Below are 18,448 nucleotides of genomic sequence, written 5' to 3'. Positions count from 1 at the left end.
TATTACTTTTTTAAATTTGTGCTTATTAGTTGAATAGTCCATAAAAGTTCAAAATTTTAATCACATGACACAATCAACGTCAAAAATCAACACAATAACAGAACAAAGTTAAATTCTCTATCTTAATCGTTCCTAAGCACACTCTAATAGATTATTACCGATATCAGTCAATATTGTCATCAATTGCACAATATTGTCGGAACTCTAAAATCACAATTATTTTTGAATGTTTTTTTCATGATGTTCTTCGTACTATTTCAATTCTTATAAATTAATAAAAAGGAAAACAAAATAAAAAAACTTCTTACTTTTTTTAGGAGCAGGTAGTTCGATAACCTACTCATTATCAGTAGTAATGATTTGACATCATCAAAATCGTCATCTTCTGTTTCAGCCTTCTCCGCAAGCCGTTCTGATTCTTCGTAACTCATGTTGTGTCCACAATAAATAGTGAAATAATATATAATTTAATATATATTACATAAAATGAGTAATTTCGTAATTAATATAGTACAAATAAAATGAAATACTCACCCAGGTTTCAATTCATTTCAGAATTTTTCTGGAACACGACCGGTTGCGCGCGGAATCTGAGACCGCAAACACAAATAAAGATACAAGTGCGCTTGCGACGAATGTCACAGGGTTGCTAAGTAGAAGTACATCAATCCCTCGAGGATATCACGGTCGCGCAATCGTTTATTGTTTATAATTTAAGGTCGCTGCGGTCTCTGAGATCACGCGCGACCGCTGGAAGATTAAGCACATCTTTATATCTAAGGAGTTGTCCGCCATGCTTTCACTTGCCCCTTTGAGTTCCGAATAAAAGATGCGCTTTGCCACTCGCCTCTCTGCCATTCGTGATATGCGGCCTCCCCAACGAAGTTGTCGTCGCATAAGGTATATCTCGATTCCACCTACCTTTGCTTTTCGCAAAACTTCGGTATTCCGCATGCGGCCGGATCAGCTGATGTTTTATATTTTACGAAGGCATTTCAGCTGAAATCAGTCTAAAGTGCGGATATGTCGACGATATACGGTCCACGTTTCAGCAGAATATAAGATGTTAGGAAGTACAACAGCCATGTAAATGGAAACCTTTGTAGCCAGCTTCAAGTCATGCGAGCGTAAGACCACGCTATCCAGCTTACCAAACGCTGCCGCGGCGGCCGCTATTCTGCTGTTGATTTCAACATCAAGGTAAAACGTGGATGTTATCGTGTCCCCAAGTAACGAAACCTGTCAACCTGCTTCAGCACCTCATCGCCAAGTTTGACAGTCAGTGTTTCCCGACAATGAATATCCAAGGACATTACTTCCGTCTTCTTGACACTGATTTTCAGGCCAAATCTGCCGCAGGATTCGTGGAAGTCGGTCACAAGCTGCTGCAGATTATCTGGAGATTCCGCAAGGGAGCATAAGTCGTCCGCGCATATAATCTCTGTGATCTGTGCGTAAGACATTTTAGTGCGTGTCTTGAGCCTGGCCAGGTTGAAGAGATGGCCGTCGATACGGAAACGAATGCGAATTCCTTTCGGCGAACCCTGCAAGACCTCACGAACAGCAACTGCAAAGTACAGTGCGAAAGTGTGGGCGCCAGAACTCACCCTTGCTTCACTCCGCAGGTAACGGGGAAGAAGCCAGACTCGTCATCATCCACACCGACGAAGCACTGCATTTAGTCATGCAGAAGTGTCAAAAGGCGCACAAATTTCTCCGTACATCCTACTTTTCCTAGCACCAACCAAAGAGCTTCGCGAGGGACACTATCAAACGCCTTCTCAAGGTCAACGAAGCAGAGGTACAATTTTTAACTCTGTTCTCTGCTTTTCTCCCGTAGTTGACGCAATGTTGCCTCACAGGCACCCCGCTCAGGTCGGAAGCCAAACTATGTTTCTGGCAAAATCTCTTCTGAGAGCTCCATGAGGCGGTTTAAGAGTACTTTGGCAAAGACTTTTCCCGGTACTATTAGGAGCGAAATACCACTTTAGGTACACAGAGGTACTTTCTATGGTAGTTTGCGCCAATCAGCTTTTTAACTGCATCATAAAACTCTCTGAGCTGGTTTGTGTCCACGAGCCACTGTAAGTGCCGAGCCTTGTTGCCACCACCTCTCTTTGGTTTCCCGAGATAATTTTCTTAGCTCCAGGTTACTTTGTCTGATCTCCGCAATATTTTTTTCACCTTGCTGTTCTCCGCTACGCCCTCGTAGGAGACGCTGGTGTTTCCGTATAGCTTCCGTCAGAATGCTGTCATTCTCATCAAACCAATCTTCGTTTTTAGGGACTACTAGATCGAGAGTAGTTTTGGCAGTGTCCAAAATGTGAAAAGACAGAGACTTCCAGAGAGTCACGACATCACCATTTTAGTCAAGGCTTCAGCATATTCCTTCCTCGCGTCATGATCTCTTAGCCTACCTACGTTTAAGCACGCTGGCTTCCTTTTTTCAGACATGTGAGGGCGCCGAAGGCAGAGGTATGGTTTAGTGACCACAAGCCGATGATCTGTCCAACACTGCGCACCACGCATGACATGGGTGATTTGAACTTGGGAAAGATCTTTTTGCTGTACCATGGCATAGTCAATCAAATGCCAATGCGTGGATCTTGAATGCATCCACGTTGTCATGTACTTGGCAGGTAGTCTAAATATTGTATTTGTGATTGCAAGGCCAAATTGCGCACATAAGCTAAGCAGCAGCTGGCCATTGCTGTTCATATTGCCAACTCCGTGCCTGCCAAAGACTTTAAGCCAGGCCTCCAGATCGTATCAAACTCTGGCATTAATATCCATTAGTAGGATCTGCTCTCTGGGTCGTATGCCGAGACATTGTGTCAACTCCTCGTAAAACTTATCCTTAATATCATCAGATTTTTCTAGCGTCGGAGTCATCAGTATTGATGATATTTAGGCAGTTGTTATTGTCTAGATGAAGGCGCAGCGTGTTGATTCGGTCCGATATATGGATAGGATACTCATAAAAACGCTTTACAAGGCAATTTCTGACCGCGAATCTGTACCTTCCCAGAAGAAAGTATATACCCCTCCTTTTTTCACCAGCTCTCTTTCATCAGCAAGGTGTGTTTCACTGATAGCAGCCACATCCTCGTGGTATAGGCCGAGTTCCCGAGCTACTACGGCGGTTTTCCTCTCAGGACAGGCATTTTCATTCCGGTCAAGAAGCGTTTGCATGTTACACGCGCCGAAAGTCATTAAAAGTTTTTAGAATTTCTATTTTTCTTGTTACGCTAACCCCGATTTAATAGATGCGGAGGCAGCCGCGGTTACTACCATCCTCTTAGATCGAGGTGAGCCCTTTTTAGGGCACCTTTTCTAACCTCTTCCCCGGCTAAGCGAGGATAGCAGTGCCTCCCTAAATAGGGCTGCTTTGTCACTCTAGGTGCTGCCGAATCCTCTTTGTCACCGCTATGCAAAGCGAAAAACGACCACGATGCATACTACACCCCATAGAGCCGCCAGTGTGCAGGCATCAGACAATGCCCGGCTAGCATAAAACCGGACCTCTCTACCTCAACCCATCGCCACTGGATTTTACGCCTATATCGGAGTCCTTCATTCGGAAGCAGTCAGGTGCGCAGGAGATATTATAGTGCACAAACGTACGCGAAAAACGCAGGTACACTCTCTCGTCCTAGCTCTCTTATTTCCGATGGAACGGTGAACCGCTACGACCAAAAGAGAGTTAGGATGCAGTGTCTGGCGATAGTCATAAGATCTCAATCTACCACCTTGGTCTTCCACAATGCCTCGCTGATGATTTGCGCACAACAATGCGGGAGAACTTCCGCTCACATAGGATACTCTAAGAAGGGAAATAGGGAAATGAGGAGTGGATTAAAGGTAAACGATACCAGTGCCAAGGAGGTAAAGGAATTGTGGTGCTGGTAACTCAAGGAATCCGGGACCGCGTAGCCGTATCTTGACTAATGACCAACGGACAGTTGAACATAGCAAGACCCTCTGAATTGAATGTTTAGTATAAGTGCATCAGAAGATCGAAGAGGACGGCAGAGCGTAGAAGAATGAAAAGTAAAACGTTGTTTGAGGTAAAGAGGCGTACAGAGATAGAATAAAGTAGACTAAAGAAGGGAAAGTGTGTGAAGGTCTCTACGCTGGTGGATGGGCAGCCATTTACGCTGTGCGCGAAACTGGGAAGCATGATCAAACTTACGAAGTCCGAAGATAAATCTTACACACATATTTTGGAGCCGTTCCAATTTATTAAGTAGGGTGACTGTCAAATCCGGACAACACACATCCGCATAGTCCAGTATCGGATGTAGGATGCTCTGAGCCAGCGTAATTTTAGTTTTCATAGGCAAAAAGTTCTTAAGTCTTCTAAGTGAAAAATGTGCACCAAACATCTTCCTGCTAACTTCAGCAACATGCGGCTTCCATGTAAGACACCGATCGAAAATTATCCCCAAATTCTTGAGTATGTCCAGATACGGAATACGAACGCCATCGAAAATCACAGGTGGTAAGGAGTTAAGGTCAACACGAGATCCAAGTACTACTAATAATTATGCACCGTGTTTTTGATGGGTTAACCCTTAGACCAAAAGACCGACTCCAGTCAAGAATAGATTGAAGGCCCACATTGGTGGCATTGATGGCAACTGGTAAGTCGTTAAGAGACGACTGGGTGTAAATTTGGACGTTATCAGCATAAAGATGATAGGAAGAAGTGAGGGAGTGTATAATGGAGTTAACAAATACAGAAAATAAGAGAGGTGATACGATAGATAAAATGATATGATATGATGAGTCAGTACAATCTACCAGCAATACAAAACATCTTTAAAAGAAAAAAAACTTTAAACCATCACGTGGCCACCATCTCAAAGTAGTTCCTGCACCTTACAAAACTTCTGCTGCACACAATTTTTTCAGCAACATAGTGGTGAATTGGAACATGCTACCGGAAGATGTGGTTTCTGCTGTCTCTGTTAATGCCTTCAAAAATAAGCTCGACAATTGGCTACATATTTATTCTGGCTTTACCTTAAATTTTATCATTCGGGAAATACAAGCCAGCAGTGTATTCGATTCCTTTGCCGCATGCTTTAGGAAGGATGAAGCAAAGCGCTTCGTGCGTGTGGGTCGTAAGTCAATTGCATAAGGATAAAGCATTTTCTACTGTGATCGCGACTCAGAAGCTTCGATTCCACATAAGAGTTGTTGCCAATTATTCTGTTCGCTTTTTAAACTGTCCCAGAAGTGACACCAGTTTTTTCTTTTCTCCTTTCGACTTACCAAGGAATCCAGAAATGGCATGTGAGCCTCATACGATTTGTATTACTGATCTATCAATTTAATTGTATATAGCTTATCCCTGGAGAAGAATGGAGGTAATCAGTTGGACGGAAAGAAAGACCAGTGAGGAGGTGTGTAGAATAGTGAATGAAAGGGGAAGCTTATTAAAGACAATAGAGAACCGAAGGGGGAAAATGTTTGGTCATTTGATGCGTCTCAGCAGTTTTCTTAGAAACATAATAGAAGGGAAGATCAAAGGAAAGTGAGACCGAGGAATAATACAATTCATTGTCGTATTTACATCAACCAACCATTTATCTCGATTTTGTAATTACCTTCTTCAGTTCAATTTTAATAGTACCTTAACTAATATTTTGAAGTTGTTATTAAAACATCGTACACAATTTTGTATTGTATCAAAATACCCATTAAATGATGTAATTATTTTTAATTGGCTTGTACAAAATAACAGCGCTTTACCAAATATCGCTTTTTTATTTTTAAATAAAATATACGTGGAGCTTCACTAAAAGCGCTACCTCCTAAAGTTACCGCAAAATGTAACCTTTCAAATTTCAAGGTCTAGTTTATTAGAAAAATATTTAATACGGAGGTTATTTTGTACGGTACAGGTTTAAGAGTGTTTCAGTTTGATATTTAAATTTAAATTCAACTCTATACGCTTGCGATAAGAACGGTCCAAAGTCCAAAGTGTCAAGCGTGACGTGCTCAGAACTGAACATGGTTTTTTGGCAAAGTCTTAAAGAGACGTAACATAAACCCTAGATCGCATAACAGGCGCGCTTAAATCCTACGACGCGCATAAATTGAATGTATAAACAGGATAAGTTTGCGTGATGAGTGGAGTTTGTGCGGTATTTGCATATAAACACTCTTACTTAGACGGCATAAAATTAATCATCAAGAAATAAGCTTATCGCGGGTTTGCAATTCTTGACGGATGGTTCATTATGAATTGTGATGCTTCAGCATACGAGAACAACGCTCTCGCGCTATAATACTGCCCATAGATTTGTCTGAGACCATTAGTCAGCATTAGCGCAGCGATCTGTCTGTGAGGATTACGGCGACAGCGGCGCCGGCTGCCGGCTTAGTCGCCGCACTACTCTCTAAGCCTACCGCCTGATCATACGACGAAACCTACTACCCCGTTCTCCAACCAGAAAAGACAGTTGACCTACATTGCTGGGCAACAAACAACTTGTTCGAATTAAACTTTAACACAGCGGTCGTTGGATGTCGAAACGGCGATAGGTCTTTGTTTGGTACAGTGCTGTTTTGGTCCGCGGATTGGCCTAAGGCAGTGGATAGTGCGGAGTCACTTCGGCTAATTTATACTCGCATGCCGGGAATGTTACGCCTGGCCGAGGATTTAGCTAAGAGGTGGGCTGCAAATAATCTGGCGAGGCGTGTTTTATCAGGACAGATGGATTTCTTCATTTTTCGTAATAGGCTAATCAGAGGCGTAGTAAGCGAAAGAGGTTGGGATATTAACGACCGTTATAAGACGGATAGATATTGGGCTAAGAGCGAACAGAAAAACTCGTTTACTTTTAATTGCCTCATAAACCCGAAGAACGTTCTTTACGAAAACCGGAGTTAATTACATTTGCGGCTTTGTGGCGGAAAAGCTATTTATCGATTAGTGGAAATGAAAAAACGCTAATTCTTTCGTCGTGGTTTCGGAACTACATGCAGCAATTTAATTGCTTTTCGTACACGTAGGTTATAATTACAATTTTTGAGTATACCTGCAAATCGCAAACGGGAAGTATGCATTTTTAACTGACTTCAAAAAAAGGAGGAGGTTCCTATTCGACTGTATGTTTTTTTTGTATGTTACGAGATAACTCCGGTATTTGTGAATCGATTTTCATGATTCTTTTTTGTTGGAAAGAGGGTACCTCTATAGTGGTTCCATTTCATCTTGAAAAAAAAACATCCACTTATACATAGCCTCAAAATTTTACTTAGGAGCAATTATTTTAATGGTTGGTTTTGCTATTTCTCTAATTCAAGGCGTTTTTCTCTCTCAATATACTTTGAGTAGTGAGAGCCGATTTTTATTATCTCCAGTGTCCTGTATAGTAGCGAACTAGAGGATATTGCAATAAAACTTGGCAAATAGATGTAATTCCACATGCTTTTGAGGTCGCTTTTTTAGTACTCTGTACTGAGATTATGATACCCTTTACATCGTATAAGTTCGAGCAAAATTTGCCAGTAATGACAAAGAGGTACTTCCAATAAAGCCAAAGGTCTAATCGCTACGATACTATCGATAACTTCGACAAAACTTAGCACATGCCCTCTAGAGAGCGTGATAATGGTGCCCTTATTGAAAAGCCGACAAGGGATATGTCGTTTGTTGTTCCAGCGAATGCGAGTAGCTTGTCGTATTGAAGAACACAAACATTCTCAGTGTCGGGCTCAGGGGTACAGGGCCCGGAGTGAGGGGGTACTAGCGATCGGGATTGTTGTCACAGCGTCGGAACACAAACGAACAAACAAAAACACCAAGTTCCCAGCTGTTTACAAGGAGTCCTGTTTGAGTTTCCTATCAGAAGGTTTACGCTGCCTTTTCGCCTGAGCACAGATTCGACACCTATATTTGGAACTTTGGTTCGAGTTTGGTGATGTTTGATCGCAGTTTAGGTTGTCTTTAAGACTAGTCGAGTTAATTACGCGTATGTGATCTCCATTTTGGCTTTTGGATACTTTGGTGGCAAGCAGATTTTCTGCTAAAGAGTATCTAACAAAAGACAAAGTTGAAAGATAATCAATTTGAGTTCTTAGGTTTTCGCGAATGTTATATATATTGAAAATGAAATTATTTTAATAGATCCAATATCACGTATATATTTGTTTCAAAAAAAAATACAGACATTTCGGGTTCTAAAGTCACGACTGTCTTATACTTTTTTCTTGTGTAACGACAACGACTTCGTGCACTTTCTGGAACAATTTATTTATCTTCAAAGAGCTTGGCTGTGATAACCATCTTGGAAATCGAACCTGGGTTGCCAGTTTTCAAACTAAGACTTTGGATTCCAGCTCATTCGGACGTTTCAGGAAATTGGTGGAAATTTATCGATGCCGTCGCTGTACCCACTGAAATTAAATCTAAATTGACTAGCGTACGGAATTAATAGCTTAGTTAGATATTATTGAGGAGTTCACTAAATTAATAACTAGTGTTAACTCATCTATTGTTTGCTATTTTGAACCCAAATTATGTGGCTTTTTATCACTAGTGCTGAGGACACAAATATTATTGTTTTGCCACTATTTTGGTAAATTTATTGCTTCAGAGCGGGAAGTACGTCACGGACATGAATTATATTTACTCTTGACGAAATTGAAAACAAGTAACTGCCGAAAACGTTCGCTGTAAACTATTTTACGGCTTCAATGAATATTTACCACGAAAGTTTGATTAATAATGTACCATGTACTTGACTGTATCTATCATTACAGGAACATAACAGAAATTAAATAATGAAATTGCTCTTTATGGATAATTTAAAAAATGTTTTTGGAAATAATAATAATTTTATCAAAATGTACAACCATGGTATTGAAGCTCTCTTGAAATTAATTTTGGAAGACCTAATGGGTATTAAGTAGTTTTCCCTGTAGATAATTACGTGTGGCGCAATATAAGTTTCCGGAATGAATAAGAAAAAAATACTATACCTAAATGGTCAGAAATGAATTTATTGTTTCTCAAAATATTCTCCGTTAGCGTTAATGCACTTTTTCATACGAATGAACCAATTTTAAAAGCATTTATGCCACTCCTCCGTGGCAATGTCTGAAACATATTTTTCATACTCTTCGACAGCCTCTTCAGGTGATGAAAATCGTTGACCGCATAACTGGTTATTAATTTTTGGAAATAAATAAAAGTCACAAGGTGCCAGGTCGAGACTGTACGTGGGATGGCTCACGAGGTCAAAAAACTATTGCAATTTCAATTCAAAAATTCATTTATTTGACGCCCCTTTGTTGAAACTGGCAAGCATGGCATTGCACCAAGTGGCGCGATCCGTTTTTTGAGCTTCAGTCAAATTGTGTGGGATCCACCGAGGGCACAGCTTTTTCACACCCAAATGTTTGTGTAGTACTGATTGTATTTGACTCATACCTATGCCTAAATATACCCGAATCTCATGGTATGTCACATACCTTTCTGTTTTGATCATACGGCGCACAGCATCGATGTTTTTGTTGTTCACAACAGTGGACGGGCGACCATCACAAAATTCGACACTGAGATTCACACGACCGCGTTTGAATGCTGCAAACCAGCTATAAAGAGTCGTCTTGCATGGTGCTTCATCGCCATAAGCAGTTTGAGGCCGAGCGAAGTTCCGCTGAGCTGTTACATTACACTTGTAGTCGTAGAAAATCATACTACGAAAATTTTCACGAGTTAAATCCACGGTGATGTAGACAACCAAATTCTAAAATAACGCCACAATATAAAAACAAGTGACAGTCGGATGAAACAAACTGTATTCTATAGCCAAAGAGTTCCATTTTTAAATTTTGTAACTACTTTTTAAATATTGTTTATGTAAGGGGCCAGTTCCGCAAACTTATAGTGCGCCCTATATATCTACGTTGCCGAAAAAATGGTAATCAGTTGGGGTTAAATCAGGTAAGTGGCGAAAAACTTCAATCTGCAACTCTAGTAGGATTGAGATGGTTTGTTCTTCAGTAAGCGCTGTGGCATTATCGTGTAGAAGGCTGGTTCGTGATTGTTTTTCTGCGAGTCTTGGCATTATCATCCTTATTTCTTCACAATAAAAATCAGCTGTCGTGGTTGTGCTAGATCTACAAAAGCTATGGTTGATTAGTCAGTGGCTGGACTATTAAATATTTGCCAACGATTTTTTGGGGATATATTTTCTTTTTTGGACTCTGTTTCGGCTTTCCACTGGGGTTCTACCGCTGTGTTCTTCATATGGGATCACATAATTAATGATACGGTCACAAGCTTGTTCATTTCAATGTCGATTCATTAAGACAGCTCGGATAATTCGTGTGGTACCCATTTTTCTATTTTTTTTTATTCTTGGGTCAATGTTGTGAGTATAGGCACATCAAACCGTACAATATCTTGAACCTTAATCTCTGATTATCTACGAGGTATAAAATTTCCACGGCGCAATCGGGCAAACAAAAACGCACAATGCGTTTGTTAGTATAGTATAGTTAATAAAGCTCTATTTTCTCTATACACGTCGTTTATATTTCGACTCCTAGCCAGAGCTTGCATTAAAAAGTTACACGAATTTTGGAAGATGCAAAATTAACCAAAATGTAAACAAAAGAATAATTTCAAAATTTTCAATTTAGAAGCCATAATTATTAAGATTCTATTCGAAAATGTTTTCACAAGCACATAGAAAAATTAGTAAGGTCTGCTGGTTCCGTAGGTCAGTTGGGAGAGCGTCAGGTACGGTATGCTGAAAGCGTTAGTTGGAATCCTGCCGGATCAAAGGAATTCTTCTCGGTGTTCGACCTTTGTATTAATAATTATAACATACTTGTGGAGTAATTTCACAAAAAATAGTTGAATATCATGAAAGTGAAACATGGTACAAAGCTGTCGTACATATTGAAATACTTACGTCATGTAGCAGATAAGGACACTCTTAAAATGGTGTATCAGCCTCTTGTGCAATCTATCTTGATCTTGGAGACCTAAAATACAAATCTCTGATTTAGTTTAGGGTCTATCCAGAAAATATCTACTCTGTTACGTAAGTTTTTTATTAAGTACCTAGTCTTATTACTTTGTAAAAGGAAAAATAAACGATTTTTATTATTCATATTATCATCATCGTCGTCGTTGTCGTCGTCATTATAATCATCGTGATATTCAATAAATATACGAGTAAAATGTTACGAAGGTTTCAAATCTGAATACTAAAACATTGACTTACAAATAAATGGACGACGGGTCTAATACAAAAACCACGAGAAAAATGTCCCAAGTCAACCTATTCGAAATTTAAATTGTAATGTCATCGCAGTATCGCGCTGTCAGTAGAACAAATGAAGATTGTCGCGCTCTGTATACGATTTTAGCGCCTTACAAGTGCGGACACTTTTTAGCGCGGACCCGACGTCCATATAATTGTAAGTCAATGTACTAAAAAGACTATTAATTTCAAATAGGCCGGAGCTTTAGAACAGCCATTTCATACTTTACCCTTAATATTAACTTAGGAACTATTAAGCACTTGAACGCCGTAGAGAATAGGAAGTCTAACGAGATTCAACAGAGGCTTATTCGGTCGCTGCCGTGGCAAACGCTGCCTGATCTTCCGCCTGATAGTCGGAAATATTACAATTATAGTAATAAATAACAATAACTGATTGGAAGAGAGTACTGTTACCTAATTCGTAACGCCGAAGAATAATGTGAGCATGACTGCGTTCCAGTTTAGACGGGTGCTGGTGAAATTACAGGCACATGGAACATGTCAACTTACATTTCAGGGTGACAATTAAAACTTTGAGTGGCACTGCAACTGTTATAGTCACAGAACAATAAATACAGTAGAAGTGGTTAGTTAGTGTCGAAAGACGCACTTGAGGTCAGTCCGCCATTTTGGCTGTGTATGGTATGGTTGTCACTCTTTCGCGCAAATTCTCTAAAATCTCAGACAAATGCCTTATTGTGCTGTTTTGTTCGTAAATTTTAAATTTTCTGTTTATCGAATTGATACAGATGTTAATCGTTCGCCGTAGTCCTGCTATGGGCCGCAAGATGGCAGCACGTTGAATAAAATGTAAACATAAAATCAAAACGTCCTAACTTGCAATAAATGTATTGAACTGTCAACGATATAGCGACTGGGTAACGTTTAAATTATATTATCAATCCAGAATTTGTTACATCTTTTTAAATTAGAAACTATGACCAATTATTATCAAGATTTCGTAGTGTTTGTTTATTATTTGGTTGTGTGGGTTTTGGCGACAGCGGTTCAGATAGAAATCGAGGCTAAAGGCACTTCCATTTTTTCTTCCGTGGCTATAGTTATCAATTATCACCACCAGGTGCACGATTTGTTCGTCCCATAACTTGGTATCATAAAAAAAACCTTTACCAATCAATGAAACAGTGACGCTTTCTTGTAAAGCATAATAAGATATCTTTGAATAAGCTTTCGCATGATATTATATTTTCGTGTGTTGTAATAAAAAGAGGCAAGTGCCGTTGACATGACACGCGCCGGAGCAGCGGTTGTACTGCGAATGTGTCACAATTTGTAGCGGACGTGCCTACGTGCGGCGCTCGTCGCTGTGAGGTATGTTGCAGAGGCATATTGTACATCGACACTGACCACGTAGCAAAATAACTTTATTTTATTTTATAACAATAATATCGATAGCGTCTGTGGCCCCGGCGGTGTGCACTGTGGGCGCTATAGATAAATGACACCGAGAGGTTCTCGGTAGGATCAATTTGTGATTCGAAGTTTATAATGGTCGACGTAGTTTGGGTACTAATTTTCTAGTATAAAACCAGTGTTATTTGTATATTATTACAAAAGTAATACAGCATTAATATGTATTTGAATACTAAAAAACAAAAAATAAATGTTTGATATATTTATAGACTCATTGCATAAGGAAGCCCTGAGTCACGGATGCCATGGACACACTCATAGACAACCACTAAATACACTGAAACTCACGATAGCAATAAATATAGGCCATACAAATATTTCTCCCGGCCCGGGAATTGAACCCGGTACCTCTGCGTGGCAGACCAGCAACGTTCGGCCACGAAGGCATTTAAATTCAAATTCAACTTTGTTATCACACAAAAACCACACGCGTAAAAGTACAAAAAGAAAATAAATAAAAACAATAATCCATATTCATTTGCTTATTGTACAATACAAATATAACATATGTATATGCATTATTTAAAGAGTTTACACTATTAGTAAATAATTCTTTTCTAAAAATCTTTTTTGCGTAAGGTCGCACTGCTTATCAAGCTGTCATGCACCCGGGTAGTAGCAGCAAAAAATAAGTGTAGAGTTATAACCACCATCTTAATGTTGCAGCTTGTAATAAAAAATCCTGTAGTGCCTAGCTTCGACTTAGGTATGGCGTAAGAATAGGGAATGGATGTATTAGGCCACCCATTAAACGATGATATCCAACTTTAGGTTATCTAGTGAAAATGTACTTCAATTTTAGGTTTTAAAAAGCTCCCGTTGCTTCCGAAATGAGCACCGGTTTTAATACAATCGCAAAAACAAATTTCGCGTTCATTTTTCGTAAAAGATTTTTCTTCCAAAGTTTATTTTTAAATTATGGCACCAATTACCTACCTCCCGGCGTTCTGACGATCGACTATTCAGTCGAGAGTAAAGCTAAATTATTCGCCCCTAAGGTGCACCGCTCTGGTTACCTACAACACCGTTCGTAATTAAATTAAACCCTGACTTAAAACAATGCCCTTAATCCCACCCTTGGGCGCAAGTTTCATAATTATGAGGCTAGGATTATAATTATGTAAGTTGCTCTATTGGTTACTTTGCGAGTATATCGCCAACATCGTACTTATAAAAGACAAATTGACTTTTAAAAGTGTTTTAATCGGTAAACTATTTTTTGTTTTTATGTTCTATAATCTTTTATATCTGTTTCCTATTTATTGGCCAACGATAAGTATCATACATATTATCCCGCTTGTCTCCGTCCAGGGTATGAACCATAAACCTCCACTTGCTACACACCTGACAAACGTTCGCGCTCCACTCGCTTGACTTAATCTAGAATTTATTAAGGACACCTCAAAATGATCGACAAAAGACATGTGGTTACCTCTTCCATAGGGCGCACTGTAAGTTTCCGGAACTGGCCACTTACATAAACAATATTTAAAAAGTAATTACAACATTTGAAAATGGATCTCTTTGGCTGTAGGCTGCAGTTTGTTTCATCTGTCACTTGTTTTTAGATTGTGGCGTCATTTTAGAAACTGGCTGTCTACATCACCATGGATTTAACTCGTGAAAATTTTCATAGCATGATTTTCTATGAATTTAAGTGTAATTTAACAGCTCAGTGGAGCTTCGCACGGACTCGCAAGATTACTATTTATAGCTGGTTTGCGGAATTCAAACGCGGTCGTGTGAATCTCTGCGACGAATTTCGTGATGGTCGCCCGTCCACTGCTGTAAACAAACGAAAACATCGACATACCCATGAGATTCGGGCATGTTTAGGCATAGATATGAGTTAAATATAATTAATACTACACGTAACGGGTGTGAAAAAGCTGTGCACTCGGTGGATCCCACACAATTTGACTGAGGCTCAAAAAACGGATCGCGTCACTTGGTGCAATGCCATGCTTAACAGATTCAACGAAGTCAAACTTGGCGTCACATTTGGTGTGGGACATAATAACAGGCGACGAAATATGGATGTATAGTTACGATCCCAAAACAAAGCAGCAATCCAGCGTATGGGTCTGTCGAGATGAGCCGAAACCAACCAAAGTGGCGCGCGTGCAAAGTGCCTCTGAGCGGATGATTGCTTCTTTTTCTAATAAAACTGGACACATGGCTACCGTTGCTTTGGAGAATCGTTGTACCGTGAATAGTGATAGATAACCGACCATTTCTTTGCCGGAAGTTATTGATAAACTCCGTAAAAATAACCGTACACGCCGCATCATCTTGCACCACGATAATGCCAGTTCTCACACGGCCAGACAGACAAATGAATTTTTGAAGGTGAACAACGTTGACCTTATGAGCCATCCCGCGTACAGTCCCGACCTGGCACCTTGCGACTTTTATTTATTTCCAAAAATTAATAACCAGCTACGCGGTCAACGATTTTCATCACCTGAAGAGGCTGTCGAAGACTATGAAAAATATGTTTCAGAGATTGTCACGGAGGAGTGGCTTAAATGCTTTCAAAATTGGTTCATTCGTATGAAAAAGTGCATTAACGCTGACGGAGAATATTTTGAGAAACAATAAATTCATTTCTGACCATTTAGGTATAGTATTTTTTTTATTAATTCCGGAAAGTTATAGTGCGCCCCACGTAGTACCTTTTAGTAGCAGTAGAGCTCCTTGTGTAAGAGTTCGTCCAGGGAAATACTGCCACTTTACCTATTTCTGCCGCCAAGCATTAATGTAAGCGTTGCTGCGGTTCGGTTTAGTAGGGTAAGGGAGCTGGTGAAATTACAGACACATGAGACTTTCAACTTATGTCTCGTGATGACGGGCGCAGTGGCAGTGCCCATAAGGTCTTTGCGATTTAAAGCTCTGAACGGTACTGCAACTGTTATGGATAGACATGTCGCTTATCACCATGCGCACGATTTGTTCCTCTCGTTACTTAGTATTATAAAAAAAGCCTCAAAGTCTCGATCTCACACGTTTCCATCCATACTATAAATAAACCTTGGTGATTCCTAAATTCTAAATTCTTTTATAGAACATAGTTCCATGTAATATGGTTAATACTGATTGAAATACGAAAAAACCAACGACCGAGAACTTTGTGTTGTAATATCTATAGGTCATGCCTGCGACCCAATTCTGATGCGGTAGAGAAAATGTCACAGTAGAGATATATAGAAAGTACATGGCCCATATCGATCGCAAACAGTTTTGGTATTTTCAGAGCCTCACTTATAAGTATAATTGGACACTCAGCGCTCGACGTCGAATGAGTGGACGGGAGACAGTAGAAATAGAGATGTCGCCCACAATGTCGTGTAACAACGAGACAGATGTAGCAATGTATTGGTAACATCTCTTTGGATACGGCAAAACGTTGACGTGCTGTAGCGACAACACGGCAGGTTTTCCAAACAATGGAATGTGTTCTAATAAAGGTTTCAGAATCTTCGACGTTTAAACACTGTAAATGCGACATTATGGAACTTAGAAAATATCGCAACTTGCAAAAATAAGTGCAATGGTCTTCTCTGCCTATCATCATCATCATTATTAACTTATACGTCCCATTGCTGGACACGGGTCTCCTCGAAAGGTTTCGGCCATAGTCATACACGGATTCTCACAACACAGAACAGTCTACCACCACTCTTAGGCACAACTCACATTGGCGCAGAGTCGAAGCGTCGCGACGCATCATGTTTTTTGCCTATAGCATATTCATCTCTGTTTTCCCATTATTAAGGTACAAATTAAATTGTGTTATGCAAATATGGAAACGCGAGTCATTGCGCGTCGTCGCGCGTTACTTGCGCGCAGTGAGGCGTCAGACGCCGACCACACTGTGATCCGGGCACACTAATGCGAGTGTCGTCGCGTCGCCAGGCGTCGTAGTTGAAAAACAGGATGCGCCAGTGTGAGTTGAGCCTTGGGCTAAAACTATGGTGCTGTAAGAACTACAATGAAGAGCACCTTTGTCTTGAATCTCGTTAAGAGTAATTAGCAAAAAGCAAGAAATCAAATTAGAATGTACCCAAAGGTAACTTCGAAAATGCTAATATTTTTATTTAGTAAGTTAATGAACGGACGAGTCTCGACCGTTTAAATAAGGCTGGCATTTACAGTCTCTATAAGGGAAGTTGCTCGAAAAAGGTCACCGTTATTCAAGCGCTGTCCGAAAGAGTGACAGTTTTGTGAAAAATATTTAAAAAATGAAGGAAAAGGTATTTTTTTAAATTAAGAGGTGTTTATAAATTATTTTCTAACCGGTTATTAGAAGTCAATCTACTAGCAAGAGGGTGAGCGTGTATTGTTATTTTGTAAACAACTTTCACAGTACGCTGTGCTACGGAAAAATCGGTTCGACACTGAACAGAATTCGTAGCAGTAACAACGCCATCTTGAACAATAATTGCTAATAAAATAGAAGAACCTGAAGGTCTACTCTCAAAATATACAACCGCAGCTGCGTACGAAATCAAAACGGTTCGTGAGCTGTCCGCAGTTCGTTAGCCACAACGCTTTCATTTTCGGCTTCGGATCCCATAGACAATAACGGACCGATAACGTGAATGTGAAATGTGAGTGGTGAAATACGTTCTTTTACACGCTTATACAAAAATGTAACTGAACAAATGGCGGATTTCTTTAGTGTTGTACCATAATCTATCAAAAAATCATTATCGACTTGTAAGAATAGAATAGAATAGAATAGAATCGTTTATTTCATGTTATCAATGTCACAATATTGCAATTGGAAATACAATGTCAAGGGATAACTATGATCGTCAGTAATAAAATTATAATAATAATAATGAATATAAAATAAAGTAGTATAACTACTGCTTGTCGAATAAAATAAAATTAAAATTGTTTCAAAAGAAACTCATTGACACTGTACAATTCAATATCCAATAAAAGGTTTTTTAGTCGCGAACAAAACGTTTCATCGTTTCTAACACTTTTCAAGTCTGTGGGTAGATGTTCGTAGAATCGGGGACATATTACCCGCGGATTTCTAGTTGCAAGTTCGCAAGTGGGAATTTTTAGTAGTTAAAGTTGTCATTGGGAAAAAATCGGAAATGAGAGGATAATTTTATTTTCAGGAACTAAGAATGCCTAGTAAATGAGTCTTGTTTAATCTAAATTAACTATAAAATTATTTACCAATAAACCTAATGATATAGTAGCATTATCATGTAATCTAGTTACATTCAAAGTTCTGTTAAGTTTTGACTTATCAAAATGCAAGCGAACAAATGATAAGTCTTTGATCCAATGTTCATATTCGGCAGTCATAGATTTCCAACCATCCTTTCTTTCTTGTTTCATTTGTAGGTTAACTTGAAATAATAAATTGTGTACGGTTTTCATACACTTGTAAGTTCTTCGTTAAATATTCGCGCGGTTTGCAACGTCAAATACGTCATTCACGAAGACGCCCCCTATTGGCGGGCGTAAGCACTACACGCCGTTACTTTTCGAGCACCTTCTCGACGCGCGCTCCACCTCAACAAGGCAAAAATGACCGGTGTTCTCTAAAATACATAAATTACCTAAAATCTCATGAGACCGTGAAACCTGGTGCTAAACAGACATATCGTGAACTTATCCATAACTCAAAGCCGTGCCCCGCGGATCAAATTATCCTCATCGTGGTGTCGCCCAAATCGCAGCACGCGGTGCCGGCT

General features: G+C 39.7%; 1 pseudogene; it reads right to left on the bottom strand.

Annotated features, from left to right (window-relative positions):
- Positions 1-1,868: 1,868 nt before the first annotated feature.
- On the bottom strand, positions 1,869-3,213 carry LOC113228332 (annotated as a pseudogene).
- Positions 3,214-18,448: the final 15,235 nt, after the last annotated feature.

This window comes from Hyposmocoma kahamanoa, unplaced genomic scaffold, assembly GCF_003589595.1.
Source record: "Hyposmocoma kahamanoa isolate Upper Pololo Valley unplaced genomic scaffold, ASM358959v1 226, whole genome shotgun sequence".
In the NCBI taxonomy this organism is placed as follows: domain Eukaryota; kingdom Metazoa; phylum Arthropoda; class Insecta; order Lepidoptera; family Cosmopterigidae; genus Hyposmocoma; species Hyposmocoma kahamanoa.
Note: the sequence above shows the minus strand (reverse complement) of the source record. Positions and strands in the feature narration are given on the sequence as shown.